Source organism: Canis lupus, chromosome 8 (assembly GCF_011100685.1).
Source record: "Canis lupus familiaris isolate Mischka breed German Shepherd chromosome 8, alternate assembly UU_Cfam_GSD_1.0, whole genome shotgun sequence".
NCBI lineage: Eukaryota > Metazoa > Chordata > Mammalia > Carnivora > Canidae > Canis > Canis lupus.
The window spans coordinates 29,959,728-29,971,952 of NC_049229.1; the positions used below are offsets into that span (position 1 = coordinate 29,959,728).

General features: G+C 40.3%; 1 long non-coding RNA gene across 5 annotated transcripts in view; it reads right to left on the reverse strand.

Moving 5' to 3' along the window:
- Positions 1 to 12,225, reverse strand: part of LOC100686192 — a 97,133-nt gene that overhangs the window by 31,239 nt on the left and 53,669 nt on the right. For 3 of the 5 annotated variants that reach the window (XR_005362866.1, XR_005362865.1, XR_005362870.1), the window contains one exon: positions 10,555 to 10,667. The exons of the other annotated variants lie outside the window; for them this stretch is intronic. This is a non-coding gene — a long non-coding RNA (uncharacterized LOC100686192). The remainder of the gene's footprint in view (positions 1 to 10,554; positions 10,668 to 12,225) is intronic. 5 annotated transcript variants of the gene reach the window in all.

Sequence of the window (12,225 nt, forward strand, 5' to 3'; positions counted from 1 at the left end):
TGCTTCTAAAAAGCATTTAAACATAGGTAACCATGTGTCCTAAGAACTGGAACTATTGATTTATAAAGTTAAGTGTGAATAAAATCTAAAGATAAATAGCGTATCATTAAAAAGTGAAATAATATTATTTTGATTCATACTTGACAATTTTTGAAAGAATGTTAAGCTCTTACATAAATACATGGCTTCCCCAGCTGTTCAAATAGTATGATTAATTAAATGGATTCTGTCTGAAAACCAACACTGGCTCTTGTTCTCAAGTTGCAAATATGTCCAATGTAAAGGGAAATGAAAAAGTATTTCTGTAGTATCTACTGCATTTGAGGTAAAGAATTAGTATTGTTAAAATACCAAATACCAAAGTTCCTTAGTATGTGTTTGTGGGGTGTGTGTGTGCGTGTGATACTTTTTTTAATGGCAGGTAATTTTACCTATAATGAGCTTAGCGATTTGACAATCTCATCAATCTAGAATAAAACCAAGAATCTGTTAAAAGCCAACAAAGAAGACTGCTTAGAAGCCCAGATAGAGGTGATCAAAGTCCACTCACTACATTTCTTGCATTTAAATATAGAAAGAAAAAAGTCATAGATCTTCAATTAGAAAACTATTTTTATTTTATTGTGATTTAAATAATTTGCCTAGAGAGTACAAAGCATGAAGAAGTTGCTGAAGCAGATTGCAGTGGTTAACTGGGTTTGGAGAGTGGACAGGCTTAATCCAGAATACACTGGGGAGTCAATAAAAGCTTTGAGTAGGAGAGAGACATTATCAGACATGTTCTTTGGGAAAATTAATCTAAGTGCAAGAACATATTGCACAGGCTAGAAATCAAATGCAGTTATCAGACTATTTCATTAGTCCAGAGACTATGGCATTAATCCAGATGAGTAGTAACAAGATTCCAAACAAGGGTACAGGGAAGAAAGTAAAGTCTTAAGAAATTTCATGAAAAATGGGCAGCCTGGGTGGCTCATGGTTAAGCGCTGCCTTCAGCCCAGTGCGTGATCCTGGACACCTGGGATTGAATCCCACGTCGGACTCCCCGCATGGAGCCTGCTTCTCCTTCTGCCTGTGTCTGTCTGTCTGTCTCTCTGTCTTTCTCTCTCTCTGTCTCTAATAAATAAATAAAATCTAAAAAAAAAAAAAAAGAAAAGACATTTCATGAAATAGAATAGAAAGGACTTGGAATTGTTCAGGTTGGGAGACAAAGAAAAGAGAAAAATCAAAGGTATCTTTAAAAATTCGTCTATGATAGTGAAATGGTGCTCCAGGCAGAATTTAAAAACACAGGAAGAAGAATGAGTTTGGTGGGAGGTAGAGGACAATGGTGAACTCAAGTGTAATTTGAGGCACCAGCAGAATATCCAGGAAGGGATGTCTAACAGCAGCTACAAATGCAGCATCATACCATCTCTAGGACCAGCCAGAACAAAAGCTGTATCAGCTAATGTTTCCTGAGCACTTCCTAGGTGTGCAGTCCTCTCCTACAGATATTTCATGTATTTAATATTCATAGCTCTCCCATGACATAAGTACTATTTTAAAATTCATTTACAATTTTTATTTTTGATTAATTTTTAACATGTAAAAATAATTGCATAACCATTGCAAAAATTCAAACCATAGATAAGCATGAAAAGTCAAAAGAAAGAATTAGAGGTGTTAAGTGAATCACAGGTGTCCTAAAGAGACACTTCCTTCAAGAGGAAATTAAAAGCTGCATAGAAAAGGAGAAAACATCAAAACTACAATAAGTAGAAAAAAATAAGTCAAACATATGAATACACCACCCCCACTAATAAAACAGAAAAACTACTGCAATCTTGGCCTCTTTAGGAGAGAAATGGTCTTTCCCCCCCTATTAAGATCTCGAGTTCTCACTCTACAATAGCCCAGTGGATAACTGATGTTAAAATGATACCAAGAAAAAAGTTAAATGATATTTAAGTAATCCTTTAGAAAGGCAGGAAAATTAAGTTCCAATAATAGATAAAATAAAAGATCTTTTGCACAATGGATTAAATTGTAATGTAATCAACAAAGTCAGCACCACATGAATTATTCCATGATGGTTCCACACTGTTGAGTTTCATGTTATGTTCCGAACAAGCGAGGTGTCAGACCTTTCTTCCCAGGCAAGCAGGGACTGGGTCCAGGTTGAAATTCTACTAGCAGGGACTGGTATTGGAGTGGGTGTGGTTTTTCTGCACTTTGAGGGCTCTAATTAAAGGGGAATTAGAATCAAAGTCTGAGATGAGCGCTGGGGTGGGCCCAGGATGTAAGGGAAGTTCCAAACATCTAGTCCAAAGGTAATGAATGAAAAAACAAAAACTAGATTTAAAGCAATGAATCACATCAGAGAACTGCAGACAAAATGGAGTTTAACAGGGTTTGGGAGTAGGGACCAGAAGGATTTCCCAGAAAGAATGGCATAGAAGGTATAAGACTTTTTCTAGGGTAGCCAGGGTCAAGCATAAGGATGAGGAACTTGTGAGGGGGCCTTAATTCTTTAAGCAAAGAAGTGAAAGTCTCATGAATATAAGAAAATGAAAGAATTCAAAGAATTTGTAAAGAATGTGGAGAAACATCTGGAAGGCAGGAAGCAGAATGATAAATATTTAACTAGCTAGCTCATATATATATCTCATATATGTATATGAGTTTATATATGAGAGTATATCACTAGTGATCAAACAGGAGAGAAAGGAACTTAACTTCAAGTGAGAAAAATTTTGTTAGTTTTTAAGTTGCCTTTTAAATTGCTTACCAAGGGGCACCTGGGTGGCTCAGTTGGTTAAGCATCTGACTTTGACTCAGGTCATGATCTTGGGGTCCTGGTATAGAGCAGCGTGTCAGGCTCCCAGCTTAGGGGAGAACCTGCTTCTCTCCTTCTGCCTGTCACACCCTCTGATTGTGCTCTCTATCTCCATCAAAATAAATAAATAAATAAATAAATAAGTAAATAAATAAAATGTATTCTGCCCTTTGCATACAAAGACAAAGAATGTAAAGAATTCACAAAACTCACAAGAAAGCAAACAATTCAATAAAAGTGTAGGCAAATGGTTTCAGCTAATTTGCAGATACACAGATGGCACATAAGTGCATGAAAGATGCTCAACATTATTAGTCATTAGGGAAATGCAAATTAAAACAACAATGAGCTAAACTATTAGAATGACCAAAATAAAAATACTGAAAATAGCAAGTGCTGGCAAGGAATTTGAGCAACTGAAAGTCTTATATATTGCTGGTGGGAATACGAAATGATGTAATCACTCTGGTGGTTTCTTACAAGTTAAAACATACATTTAGCATATGACCCAGAAATCCCACTTCTAGCTATTTATCCCAAAGACATTAAAATTTGTTTTCAAACAGAAACTTCCACCTGAGTGCCTAAAATAGTGTTACTCAAAATCACCCCAAACTGGAAACAATCCCAAAATACTTCAGTGGGTGCTAAATTCACACAGTGGGATACTACTCAGCAACAATAAGTAACATACTACTGATACAACATGAATGAATCTTAAATGTGTTATGCTAATTGAAAGAAACCAGTATTAAAATATCGAATTCTATATGACTTCATTTATGTGACAGTCTGATAAAAGCAAAACGATAGGTTTAGAGAACAGATCAGTAATCCTTAGGGCTTGGGGGGAATGGAATTATGACTACTGAGGGACAGTACTAGGAAATACTTTGGGATGTTAGAATTATGCTGAGTTCATTTGTATGCTGGTTTCAAAAATCTATGCATGTGTTAAAGTCCACAGAACTTTTTTTTTTTTAATTTATTTTTTATTGGTGTTCAATTTACTAACATACAGAATAACACCCAGTGCCCGTCACCCATTCACTCCCACCCCCCACCCTCTTCCCCTTCTACCACCCCTAGTTCGTTTCCCAGAGTTAGCAGTCTTTACGTTCTGTCTCCCTTTCTGATATTTCCCACACATTTCTTCTCCCTTCCCTTATATTCCCTTTCACTATTATTTATATTCCCCAAATGAATGAGAACATATAATGTTTGTCCTTCTCCGACTGACTTACTTCACTCAGCATAATACCCTCCAGTTCCATCCACGTTGAAGCAAATGGTGGGTATTTGTCATTTCTAATAGCTGAGTAATATTCCATTGTATACATAAACCACATCTTCTTTATCCATTCATCTTTCGTTGGACACCGAGGCTCCTTCCACAGTTTGGCTATCGTGGCCATTGCTGCTATAAACATCGGGGTGCAGGTGTCCCGGCGTTTCATTGCATTTGTATCTTTGGGGTAAATCCCCAACAGTGCAATTGCTGGGTCGTAGGGCAGGTATATTTTTAACTGTTTGAGGAACCTCCACACAGTTTTCCAGAGTGGCTGCACCAGTTCACATTCCCACCAACAGTGTAAGAGGGTTCCCTTTGCTCCGCATCCTCTCCAACATTTGTGGTTTCCTGCCTTGTTAATTTTCCCCATTCTCACTGGTGTGAGGTGGGATCTCATTGTAGTTTTGATTTGTATTTCCCTGATGGCCAGTGATGCAGAACATTTTCTCATGTGCATGTTGGCCATGTCTATGTCTTCCTCTGTGAGATTTCTGTTCATGTCTTTTGCCCATTTCATGATTGGATTGTTTGTTTCTTTGGTGTTGAGTTTAATAAGTTCTTTATAGATCTTGGAAACTAGCCCTTTATCTGATATGTCATTTGCAAATATCTTCTCCCATTCTGTAGGTTGTCTTTGAGTTTTGTTGACTGTATCCTTTGCTGTGCAAAAGCTTCTTATCTTGATGAAGTCCCAATAGTTCATTTTTGCTTTTGTTTCTTTTGTCTTCGTGGATGTATCTTGCAAGAAGTTACTATGGCCGAGTTCAAAAAGGGTGTTGCCTGTGTTCTTCTCTAGGATTTTGATGGAATCTTGTCTCACATTTAGATCTTTCATCCATTTTGAGTTTATCTTTGTGTATGGTGAAAGAGAGTGGTCTAGTTTCATTCTTCTGCATGTGGATGTCCAATTTTCCCAGCACCATTTATTGAAGAGACTGTCTTTCTTCCAATGGATGGTCTTTCCTCCTTTATCGAATATTAGTTGCCCATAAAGTTCAGGGTCCACTTCTGGATTCTCTATTCTGTTCCACTGATCTATGTGTCTGTTTTTGTGCCAGTACCACACTGTCTTGATGACCACAGCTTTGTAGTACAACCTGAAATCTGGCATTGTGATGCCCCCAGATATGGTTTTCTTTTTTAAAATTCCCCTGGCTATTCGGGGTCTTTTCTGATTCCACACAAATCTTAAAATAATTTGTTCTAACTCTCTGAAGAAAGTCCATGGTATTTTGATAGGGATTGCATTAAACGTGTATATTGCCCTGGGTAACATTGACATTTTCACAATATTAATTCTGCCAATCCATGAGCATGGAATATTTTTCCATCTCTTTGTGTCTTCCTCAATTTCTTTCAGAAGTGTTCTATAGTTTTGAGGGTATAGATCCTTTACATCTTTGGTTAGGTTTATTCCTAGGTATCTTATGCTTTTGGGTGCAATTGTAAATGGGACTGACTCCTTAATTTCTCTTTCTTCAGTCTCATTGTTAGTGTATAGAAATGCCACTGACTTCTGGGCATTGATTTTGTATCCTGCCACGCTACCGAATTGCTGTATGAGTTCTAGCAATCTTGGGGTGGAGACTTTTGGGTTTTCTATGTAGAGTATCATGTCATCGGCGAAGAGGGAGAGTTTGACTTCTTCTTTGCCAATTTGAATGCCTTTAATGTCTTTTTGTTGTCTGATTGCTGAGGCTAGGACTTCCAGTACTATGTTGAACAGCAGTGGTGAGAGTGGACATCCCTGTCTTGTTCCTGATCTTAGGGGAAAGGCTCCCAGTGCTTCCCCATTGAGAATGATATTTGCTGTGGGCTTTTCATAGATGGCTTTTAAGATGTCGAGGAATGTTCCCTCTATCCCTACACTCTGAAGAGTTTTGATCAGGAATGGATGCTGTATTTTGTCAAATGCTTTCTCTGCATCCAATGAGAGGATCATATGGTTCTTGGTTTTTCTCTTGCTGATATGATGAATCACATTGATTGTTTTACGGGTGTTGAACCAGCCTTGTGTCCCAGGGATAAATCCTACTTGGTCATGGTGAATAATTTTCTTAATGTACTGTTGGATCCTATTGGCCAGTATCTTGTTGAGAATTTTTGCATCCATGTTCATCAGGGATATTGGTCTGTAATTCTCCTTTTTGGTGGGGTCTTTGTCTGGCTTTGGAATTAAGGTGATGCTGGCTTCATAGAACGAATTTGGAAGTACTCCATCTCTTTCTATCTTTCCAAACAGCTTTAGGAGAATAGGTATGATTTCTTCTTTAAACGTTTGATAAAATTCCCCTGGGAAGCCATCTGGCCCTGGACTCTTGTGTCTTGGGAGGTTTTTGATGACTGCTTCAATTTCCTCCCTGGTTATTGGCCTGTTCAGGTTTTCTATTTCTTCCTGTTCCAGTTTTGGTAGTTTGTGGCTTTCCAGGAATGCGTTCATTTCTTCTAGATTGCCTAATTTATTGGCGTATAGCTGTTCATAATATGTTTTTAAAATCGTTTGTATTTCCTTGGTGTTGGTAGTGATCTCTCCTTTCTCATTCATGATTTTATTAATTTGAGTCTTCTCTCTCTTCTTTTTAATAAGGCTGGCTAATGGTTTATCTATCTTATTAATTCTTTCAAAGAACCAACTCCTGGTTCTGTTGATCTGTTCCACAGTTCTTCTGGTCTCGATTTCGTTGAGTTCTGCTCGAATCTTTATTAACTCCCTTCTTCTCTTGGGTGTAGGATCTATTTGCTGTTTTTTCTCTAGCTCCTTTATGTGTAAGGTTAGCTTTTGTATTTGAGTTCTTTCCAGTTTTTGAATGGATGCTTGTATTGCGATGTATTTCCCCCTTAGGACTGCTTTTGCTGCATCCCAAAGATTTTGAATGGTTGTATCTTCATTCTCATTAGTTTCCATGAATCTTTTTAATTCTTCCTTAATTTCCTGGTTGACCCTTTTATCTTTTAGCAGGATGGTCCTTAACCTCCACGTGTTTGAGGTCCTTCCAAACTTCTTGTTGTGATTTAGTTCTAATTTCAAGGCATTATGGTCCGAGAATATGCAGGGGACAATCCCAATCTTTTGGTATCGGTTCAGACCCGATTTGTGACCCAATATGTGGTCTATTCTGGAGAAAGTTCCATGTGCGCTTGAGAAGAATGTGTATTCAGTTGAGTTTGGATGTAAAGTTCTGTAGATATCTGTGAAATCCATCTGGTCCAGTGTATCATTTAAAGCTCTCGTTTCTTTGGAGATGTTTTGCTTAGAAGACCTATCGAGTATAGAAAGAGCTAGATTGAAGTCACCAAGTATAAGTGTATTATTATCTAAGTATTTCTTCACTTTGGTTAATAATTGATTTATATATTTGGCAGCTCCCACATTCGGAGCATATATATTGAGGATTGTTAAGTCCTCTTGTTGAATAGATCCTTTAAGTATGATATAGTGTCCCTCTTCATCTCTCACTACAGTCTTTGGGGTAAATTTTAGTTTATCTGATATAAGGATGGCTACCCCTGCTTTCTTTTGAGGACCATTCGAATGGTAAATGGTTCTCCAACCTTTTATTTTCAGGCTGTAGGTGTCCTTCTGTCTAAAATGAGTCTCTTGTAGACAGCAAATAGATGGGTCCTGCTTTTTTATCCAGTCTGAAACCCTGCGCCTTTTGATGGGGTCATTAAGCCCGTTCACATTCAGAGTTACTATTGAGAGATATGAGTTTAGTGTCATCATGATATCTATTCAGTCTTTGTTTTTGTGGACTGTTCCACTGAACTTCTTCTTAAAGGGGAATTTTAAGAGTCCCCCTTAAAATTTCTTGCAGAGCTGGTTTGGAGGTCACATATTCTTTTAGTTGCTGCCTGTCTTGGAAGCTCTTTATCTCTCCTTCCATTTTGAATGAGAGCCTTGCTGGATAAAGTATTCTTGGTTGCATGTTCTTCTCCTTTAGGACCCTGAATATATCCTGCCAGTCCTTTCTGGCCTGCCAGGTCTCTGTGGAGAGGTCTGCTGTTACCCTAATGCTCCTCCCCATAAAAGTCAGGGATTTCTTGTCTCTTGCTGCTTTAAGGATCTTCTCCTTATCTTTGGAATTTGCAAGCTTCACAATTAAATGTCGAGGTGTTGAACGGTTTTTATTGATTTTAGGGGGGGGATCTCTCTATTTCCTGGATCTGAATGCCTGTTTCCCTTCCCAGATTAGGAAAGTTTTCAGCTAGAATTTGTTCAAATACATATTCTGGCCCTCTGTCCCTTTCGGCGCCCTCGGGAATCCCAATTAAACGTAGGTTTTTCTTCCTCAGGCTGTCGTTTATTTCCCTTAATCTATCTTCATGGTCTTTTAATTGTTTGTCTCTTTTTTCCTCAGTTTCCCTCTTTGCTATCAACTTGTCTTCTATGTCACTCACTCGTTCTTCTACCTCGTTAACCCTCGTCGTTAGGACTTCTAGTTTGGATTGCATCTCATTCAATTGATTTTTAATTTCTGCCTGATTAGCTCTAAATTCTGCAGTCATGAAGTCTCTTGAGTCCTTTATACTTTTTTCTAGAGCCACCAGTAGCTGTATAATAGTGCTTCTGAATTGGCTTTCTGACATTGAATTGTAATCCAGATTTTGTAACTCTGTGGGAGAGAGGACTGTTTCTGATTCTTTCTTTTGAGGTGAGGTTTTCCTTCTAGTCATTTTGCTCAGTGCAGAGTGGCCAAAAGCAAGTTGTATTGGGAAAAAGAGAAAAAGAGAGGAGAGAAAGAAGGAAAGAAAAGAGAAAGAGAAAAAAAAGGGAAGAGAAAAAAAAACGAAAGAAAAAAAAAGAAGAAAAAGAGAAAGAAAAAGAAAGGAGAAAAAAAAGGGGGGGTGGGGGAGGAAACAAATCAAAAAGCAAAACAAAACAAAACAAAACAAAAAAAAAACACAACAACAACAACAAAAAAAAAAAACCAAAAAAAAAAAAAAAAAAAAAAGAACCACCGGGGAGTATCTTCTGATTCTGTGTTCTTTAAGTCCCTTGGCTTCTCCTGGAAGTTGTCCGTCTAGCTGGTGTTCTGGGGGAGGGGCCTGTTGTGCTGATTTTCAGGTGTTAGCAGTTGGGGGAGCTGCTGTGTCCCTGCCTGGTGCAGGGCTCAGTGGGGGTTGTTTACCCCGTGAGGCCGCAGGAGGAACAGCCCCAGTGGCGGGGCAGCTCTGGAAACCTGGATTCAGCTCCGGCAGGAACTCCGTCTGCAGGGCCTGGAGGCTCCGGGGCGGGGCCGCTGCTCTGCTCAGCTGGGGCAGGAGCGTCCTCGCTGTCCTGGGCCCTCCCGGCCTCTGCCTGTCCCGGGGGGAGGCCGGATCCTGGGCTGTGTCCCGGCGCCCTGTGCTCCGGAGCCTGCGCTGTTGGATTCGCGCTCCCGGGCCGCGCAGCCCCCTCCGCGGAGCCGCCGCCCGAGCCCCTCCGAGCTGCTCCTGGAACCGCGCAGGCCCCTCTGCACGGAGCCTCTTCCTCTGCCCGAGCCCGGCCGAGCTGCTCCCGGGGCCGCGCAGCCCCCTCCACGCAGCCCCCTCCACGCAGCCCCCTCCGCGGAGCCGCCGCCCGAGCCCCCCGAGCTGCTCCGGGTCCCGCCGTGCGCGCTGCAGCCCTTAGGGAGCTCGGCGCACTCTCCTGGGCGCGGAGTTGCTGTTACTGTCCCGGGGAGCCCGAGGGCATCCCCGCCCTCCTGGGTCCTGCTCCAACTCCCCGCGAGCCCCTTTCCGCCCGGGAAGGTCGGTGCAGCTCCTGCTTCTCCGGGACGGGGCTCTCCTGTCCTGGGGACACTCGCCCCGGCCTCAGCCCGGCTCCTCGCGGGCCCCTCCCCCTTGGAGGCCTTTGTTTCTTTACTTCTTTTTCCCCGTCTTCCTACCTTGATAGAAGCGCGAACTCTTCTCACTGTTGCATTCCAGCTGGTCTCTCTTTAAATCTCAGGGCGAATTCATAGATTTTCAGGATAATTTGAAGGTTTTCTAGGTAGTTTGGTGGAGACAGGTGATTTGGAGACCCTACTCTTCCGCCATCTTGCTCCTCCCCTCACAGAACTTTTTTTTTTTTTAAGATTTTATTTATTCATGAGAGACAGAGAGAGAGAGAGAGAGGCAGAGACATAGGCAGAGGGAGAAGCAGGCTCCATGCAGGGAGCCCAATGTGGGACGTGATCCCAGGACTCTGGGATCACGTACTAAGCTGAAGGCAGACGCTCAACCATTGAGCCACCCAGGCATCTCAAAGTCCATAGAACTTTAAACAAAGAAACAAAAAAAGAATTTTACTGTGTATAAAACTTTTTAAATAAAATAAATTTAAAATGGCAATAACCGTTCAATGCTTCCAATTTTGTGAGTCAGGAATTTGGCAGGATCATACTTTTGCTCCATATGGTACCAACCATGGGGCTGAAGAGCCCAAAATAGTCTGAGTCTTGTTGCCATCTATCAACTAAGATACCTCGGTTTTTCTTTACATGGTGTCTCTTTCTACATATTCTTCAGGAGAATCTCTCTCTTCATGTGCCTTCTCTCTTCAGCAGGATAGCTTGAACTTTATATAGCAACATGAGTCTAAAAACAAAAATGGAAGCTATAAGGCCACTTAAGACCTGGTTTCAGAAGTTCCAGAACGCTATGTCCATTGCATTGTATTAGTCAAGCCCAGATTAAAAGGAGAGAAAATGGCTTCCACCACTTGATGGGAGGAGCAGCAAAATCTGATTGCAGAAGGGCATGGACACAAGAAGGTATGATTTGTGGGAGAGGGAAGGGGGGGGAGTGCAATGAATATTCTAAGCAGAGGGAGCAGCATATCAAAGGCTCTGAAAAAGCCGAAGTCAGAGGAAACTAAAAGAAGGTCACTGGCTGATGATGAATGAAAAGAAGTTTCAAGAGGGATGAGGTTAGAGGAAAAAGTAGAACAAGATCATTCGGGGCCTGAAGGCTACTGTTAAGAGTTTGATTTTATTCTAAGTACAATGGGAAGCCAATGAATAATTTCAAGTAGGAAAGATCTGATATGATTTTTCTTTTCAAATGACTGTTGGCTCCTGTGTGAATTCCAATGTTCATTAATTAGCCACCAGAAGAGAAACACTATTCTAAAGTACTTCGAATATGGAATATGGATCTAAAAACACATTGCATTACAATTTAATGTGAAAATTTCAAATCACATGTCTTATTTACATTTATTTAATGCACATTTTAGGGACCAATGTATGTCGGCCACTTTGGTTTAAAAGGCAAATGAACATAGTAATTGCTAGATGTAATCTTTTGGAAACCAGTGAAACCAAGGGAAAAAATTAAATGTCCTGAGGTAATGTGAGCCTTTCCCCTGCCCAAAAGTCAAGTTTCCAAACCAATTACAACACTACTGATTGCTTTGAAAACTGGAATCAGAACAAGTCTACCTTTGGAGACAGGGTAGTGATAAGCCATAAAAGGTATGCTGCGTGAAGCTGTACTTTTACCTTTAAGAATACATAGGGAAGAGATTGAAGAAGGATCACAGGCTAAATACAGACACACTGGGTTCTCAGCAGGTTGGTTCTGTGTGAATGGCCATGTGTAACCTGTGTGGGGGCAAAACTAGTACTAAATATATGAGAGGGAAGTATGTAATTAATCAGAATCATGCTTGAGAATGTGTTAGACAAATCCTCTTTAAGAATTCAAAATCTACATAATTTACTAAGCATTTATTGTGTGCTGGGCATTGTTATAAACTCTGAGGCATAGAAAATAAATATTAGTATAACACGATATAGGAGAAATATAGGGTGGGGAGTCAGGAGATGGGATTTTGGTCCCATCTCTGTTGTTAACTTGGTATGGAAAGTTGAGCAAGTTATTTGTCCTCAGTGGCTGTCTGCTTTCTATTCTATAGATTGCTTCCAGCTATGATATTCCATAACCCTTTCATTCCTAAGACATACTTTCTACCATTGAGTTTACAACTTGCAATTGCTGAGAAGCAAGACTAAGACCAATGAAAACAAGGAAACAAGTTTTCAATTCAACTCAATTCTACTAATGTTTCTTGTAAGAAAGTGGATTAAAATATTTAGAGGCTTACTTCCAATCTTTCTCTTATTGACTGAACTAGGAGGATGGTTGTACTTTT